Below are 5950 nucleotides of genomic sequence, written 5' to 3'. Positions count from 1 at the left end.
AGGTAGAATTTGGCTATTTCTTTTTAATTTTTATTTGTTTATTTGAGGACAGACAGAAAGAGGCAGAGAGAGAATGGGTGCGCCAGGGCTTCCAGCCTCTGCAAACAAACTCCAGATGCATGCGCCCCCTTGTGCATCTGGCTAACGAGGGTCCTGGGGAATCGAGCCTCGAACCGGGGTCCTTAGGCTTCTCAGACAAGCGCTTAACCGCTAAGCCATCTCTCCAGCCCCTAAATGTCTTTTAAGCAGAGAGGAGAGTGTATGCAGCAGGTGCGTTGCAGCTGTCACATATGACCTTGCCTGCGGGCCTCACACTTGGTGGCACCTTGATGTCCTCTTGACTTAGACGTAGGTATCTTGCCAGCACCACGGTGGATGTGTCAGGCCACAGCACTGTCCTGGTTCCTCTAGGCTTTGCAGGCTCAGAAAGTCCACACCCGATCACTTTTCTGCGTTCAGTGTTGTGGGTTTCTTTTTTTTTTCTTTCATTATTTTATTTTTGGAAAAAAAATAACCTATGTAGCTCAATTTACAACCCTCCAGTCTCAACTTCCCTGGTGTTGGGAATTATTGCATGTGTCGCCACACCCAACTGTGCTGTGCTGAGAAGAAACTTTGGCTTGGCTCATGTTTCATTTATTGAAGTGATAGTTGGGGAGTTGGTAAAATAATTTTTTTTTGTTGTTGTTTTTTTGAGGTAGGGTCTCACTCTGGCCCAGGCTGATCTGGAATTCACTATGTAGTCTCAGGGTGGCCTTGAACTCATGGTGATCCTCTTACCTCCCAAGTGCTGGGATTAAAGGCATGCGCCACCATGCCTGGCTCAAAATAACTTTTTCATACATTAAAAAAATTTGTTTATTTTTATTTATTTGAGAGCAACAGAGAAAGAGGCAGAGGGAGAGAGAGAGAGAGCCAGCCACTGCAAATGAACTCCAGATGCATGCATCTGGCTAACATGGGTCCTGGGGAATCGAGCCTTGAACTGGGGTCTTTAGGCTTCACAGGCAAGTGCTTAACCGTTAAGCCATCGCTCCAGCCCTCAAGATAATTTTTTTAAAATTTTTTTTGTTTATTTTTTATTTATTTATTTGAGAGTAACAGACAGTGAGAAAGACAGATGGAGGGAGAGAGAGAGAATGGGCGCGCCAGGGCTTCCAGCCACTGCAAACGAACTCCAGATGCGTGCGCCCCCTTGTGCATCTGGCTAACGTGGGACCTGGGGAACCGAGCCTCGAACCGGGGTCCTTAGGCTTCACAGGCAAGCGCTTAACCGCTAAGCCATCTCTCCAGCCCTCAAAATAATTTTTTATCAAGACTATCCATTTGCTGTACTACAGCCTGTGGGTTCATCCTCAATTTAGACAGATTTAGTCAGATGACACCGCAGGGCCCCTAGGCAAGGATAGGCTGCCTGAGGTGTGTGCCTTTATGCCTTTCAAGCACTGGGAATGTTTTTGTTTTTTTGAGGTAGGATCTCTCACTCTAGCCCAGGATGACTTGGAATTCACTATGGAGTCTCAGGGTGTCCTTGAACTCAGATCCACTTCCCTTTGCCTCTCAAGTGCTGGGATTAAAGGCGTGTGCCACCACACCCTGCTCATGAACAAGTGGCAAAACATTTGTATTGGCTCATTAGAGATGGTGGACGGGTCCTCAAGTGCCTTACTCTTCAGTGTGCTCAGATACGAAGGTTCCAAGAACAGCTAAGGGTGGGTCTGGCTAAGGAATTTCTTCAGCCTCCCACCTCCTGGGTCACAGCCACAGAACTCTTTAGTATCCTTCCTCCAAGAGATTCTAGTTTAGGCTGGCCTGGAACTCACTCTACAGCCCCAGACTAGCTTTGAACTCACAGCTATCTTACCTCTGCTGGGATTAAAGGCATGAACCTTCACACCAACTGTATGTATGTATATAGATAAATATTTTTAATTTTTTAAAACTTTTATTTGAGAGAGAGAGGGAGAGAATGGGTGCATCAGGGCCTCTAGCCACTGCAAATGAACTCTAGATGCATGTGCCACCTTGTGTATGTGGCTTATGTGGGTCCTGGGGAATTGAACCAGGGTCCTTTGGCTTTGCAGGAAAGTGCCTTAAACACTAAGCCATCCCTCCAGCCATATATATATGTATGTATATAGTTATTTCTTTTTTTGTGTGTGTGGATTTTTAATTTTTTTATTAATTAGTTTTGTATTCAGCAAATACAGTCAGTTTGGTACCATTATCAGGCTCATCTGTGACCTACCTCCTCCCCTTGGCCCCTCCTTGTTGAAGTTTTTTCTTTTTTTTAAATTGTGGTAAGGTCTTGCTCTAGCCCAGGCTGACCTGGAATTCAGACTGGCCTTGAACTCACGGTGATCCTACTTCTGCTACTTCCCAGTCCCGGGATTAAAGGGGAGCCATCACACTTGGCCTTTGTCTTACATTCTGACTATTGGGTGTGCATGGTTTCTGCTTGTGGCAGTCACACCCCTGGCATGGAACTGGGGATCTGCACCCAGAACACAGGCACATCTCTGCGGATCCTAAAGCCTCGGCCTGGAGAGTGGACACTGCAGACGCAGCAGTGAGGGTCTGTGAGCTGTGCGAGATGCACTGACCACCCAGAGAAGAAGCACCAAAGCCTGCTGGCTCTGGGGAGCAGACAGGACAAAGAGTACTGTTTTCAATCACTGCTAATGCTTTCTTCCAACACTGTGACATTGCAGCAGTTTCCAGACAGGTCTATTTTTACACACACTAACAGTCAACATCAAATACAAATCTGAGGGCAAAAATAATTGTTTTAGTTGGGTGTGGTGGTACACACCTTTAGTCCTAGTACTTGGGAGGCAGAGGTAGGAGGATTGCTGTGAATTCGAGGCCACCCTGAGGCTCCATAGTGAATTGCAGGCCAGTCTGGGCTAGAGTGAGACCCTACCTCGAAAAAACAACAAAAAAAAGTTGTTTCAATTGGACTTGTCTTTGAAGAGTACTGACAAGCCCTGAAGACACAATACAAGTGGACCGTGAGCAACTGCCACTGCCAGCAGTTGGTGACTCAGAAAGCAGACACAAGTTGACAGATCCACTTCACATGCTTCCAGATTTGCCTTGAACTCTTGGATGAAAGTGTGTGCTTCCACTCAGACTGAAGAGACTGAGGCAGGAAGTTTGAGGGCAGCTTAGGCTAGAGCGAGACCCTAGCTCAGAAAAAAGTTAATATTACTTGATATGAAAATTGTGCAGAATTGAGCAAAGTTATGAAGGAGGTGGGGGAAACCCATCATTTTATATACTATTACTATTATATACTAATACTATTAAAGTCACGAGCATTAATTATAATTGTAATGTGCTTTTCTGGACTTCCAAGTAATGGCAATTTTACCTGGGTAAATGACATGCAACAAATAGAAAACTGACATCCTAACCCCTTTTTTCTTTTCTTTTTCTCAAATATGGAGCATTTCACGAATTTGCGTGTCATCCTTGCGCAGGGGCCACACGAATCTCCGTATTGTTTCAATTGTACACGTGCTGCCAAAGCAAGCTCCTAAACCCATTTTCTTTTCTTTTTTTTTTTTTTAGTCTCAGCCTGTCCTTGAGCTCACAGCCATTCTACCTCAGCCTCCCGTGTTGGGATTAAAGATGTTCAAGTGTTAGGATTAAAGATGTTCGCCATCATGTCCGGTTTCTGAACCCATCTTCCTGAATGGAACAGTCTTGCCTGTAATGCGAATTAAAACAAAACCCCTTTCTGCTAGTGATGGTGGCACACACCTGGAATTTCAACACTTGGGAGGCTAACATCCAAAGACACACATACCTTCCCTCCTCTACAAGACCCCGGGAGCAATTTTAGCAGGTATGCTTCTGGACACTCGTCAATGGTCCCTCAGCTGGCACAGAAATACTGTGATGGCCACTCCTGCTGGATCTCTTGACAGGATAGCTCCCCACTGTTGATCATGTGATTTCACTTGCCTACCACTTGTCTTTAAAGGTGAAGTAAAAACTGTTGGAAAAATAAGCTTTTTTATTTTTGAGGTAGGGTCTCACTCTAGCTCAGGCTGACCTGGAATACACTATGTAGTCTCAGGGTGGCCTCGAACTCATAATCCTCCTACCCCTGCCTCCCGACTGCTGGGATTTTAAAGGTGTGCATCACCACGCCCGCTCTAAAACTTTTATTAACTTTTTTCTTGAGGCAGGGTCTTACTCTAGCCTAGGTTGGCTTTGAACTTAGTGATCTTCCTACCCCACCCTCCCGAGTACTGGGATTACAGGTAGGTATGTGTCGCCATGCCCAGTTATGAGGTACGTTTTAAAATGAGATGACATAGTGGCTAAGGTGCTTTTGCCTGTGAACCCTAAGGACCCAGGTTCAACTCCTCAGTACTCATGCAAAGACAGATGCACAAGGTGGTTCCTATGTCTAGAGTTTGTTTGCCGTGGCTGGAAGCCCTTGCACACCTAGTCTCTCTCAAATAAGTGAATTAAAAAAAATGTTGCTGCCTGAAACCTAATCTCTTCGTATACAGGTTTTCTTTTTGCACATGACTGTCACCTCAGCACACTGCAACCACAAGACTAATGCAGTGTCCATTACTTCCTCTTTCAGGACATGACAACACACTTTATTATTGGCCAGGCAAAGGACAAAGTGACCGCCTGTTTGCTAGCCGGGACTTCCTTAATAAGCAAACAGCGACAAGTGGGTCCCTGACTCTATGAGGGAGTGCAGACAGAGGCAGCCCTGAGTCTGCAACCTCAGCGCTCGCGGTTGGCTAACGTGTGGGCCGTGATCTGCAGGTGTTGGGAGGACCGCGGCTGTGGCGGGGAGGTGCAGAACGGGAGGCGCCTGCGGATCGGAGCGGAACGGGCAGGCTCGTGGTGCACCGAGTGCTTGAGCCAGAGCCAAGCCAGAGCCATGCCCGAGCTGCTGGAGACTGAAAGCCAAGTGCACCTTCTCCACGTGCCAGGCTCAAGGCAGTTTTCTGACATAGGCCCAGTCACTGAGCAGCCTTGGCTTTAATGAAGAAGGCAGCTTTGTTGAAGTCTGAGTGTCTTCCCTGGTTTGTCCTAACTGGGCAGAAGAGCTGTGCTCTAGGAAACAGGCAGCTATGAGCACGCACGCACACACGCGCACACACACACACACAAACTTCTGGGCATAACTCGGTCACAAGGCTCATTGGCACACACCCTGGGGAGAGAGATGGTGCAGTTCCCACAGGCCCTGGACTCATTGGCGGATGCATGAGGCCTGGCAATTGGCATGCTTAGTGGCTTGGGGGAGACTAAGAAGGGAACCTGGCTCCTGAGAAGACATTTGGGGCTTGCTAGAGGTAGGACCACAGGGCCAGGGCCAGGCAAGACCTAGGAGAAAAAGCCTTGAAGGCTGAGGGACTTCAACCCTGCCATTCCCCTGTTGGTTATGGGTAGAAAAGTTAGAACATTGCTGCTTCCGTCTCCAGAACCATTCCCATCAGAAAATTCAGAGACCCACAGATTAGGTACAAGGCTGACTCATATTTAAAAGGAAACAGATGGCCAGACATGGTAGTCCATGTCTTTAATCCCAGCATTTGGGCTGAGGTAGGAGAATTGCTGAGAGTCTGAGGTAAACTTGGGACTACAGAGTGAGTTGCAGGTCAGTTTGGGCTAGAGCAAAATTCTACCTCAAAACAAAACAACAACAAAAAAACCAGCCAACGGAAACATTCTGTGATTGTGACACTAGCCAGAATGGCAGCTGATCAGAGCAAGAGCAGAGAACGGCAGTGGACAGAGCAGGAGGGTCTACGGATGTGGACGCTGGCCAGGAAAGGGAGGGGGCCCACAGGTGGGGAGAGTGCGCCTGCGTCAAGATTCAGCCAAGAGCCATGACCTGCAGCCCCAGCTGCTCACGTTCAGAACCTTGTGCCCCACTCACCGAGATTTATAAAACAATAAAAAGCCTATA

General features: G+C 47.3%; 1 pseudogene; it reads right to left on the bottom strand.

Annotated features, from left to right (window-relative positions):
- Positions 1–3437: 3437 nt before the first annotated feature.
- Positions 3438–3536, bottom strand: LOC123461218 (annotated as a pseudogene).
- Between the last annotated feature and the right edge of the window lie 2414 nt (positions 3537–5950).

Source organism: Jaculus jaculus, chromosome 5, assembly GCF_020740685.1.
Source record: "Jaculus jaculus isolate mJacJac1 chromosome 5, mJacJac1.mat.Y.cur, whole genome shotgun sequence".
Lineage (NCBI taxonomy): Eukaryota > Metazoa > Chordata > Mammalia > Rodentia > Dipodidae > Jaculus > Jaculus jaculus.
The sequence above is the reverse complement of the archived record's forward strand: the minus strand, read 5'-3'. Positions and strand labels throughout refer to the sequence as shown.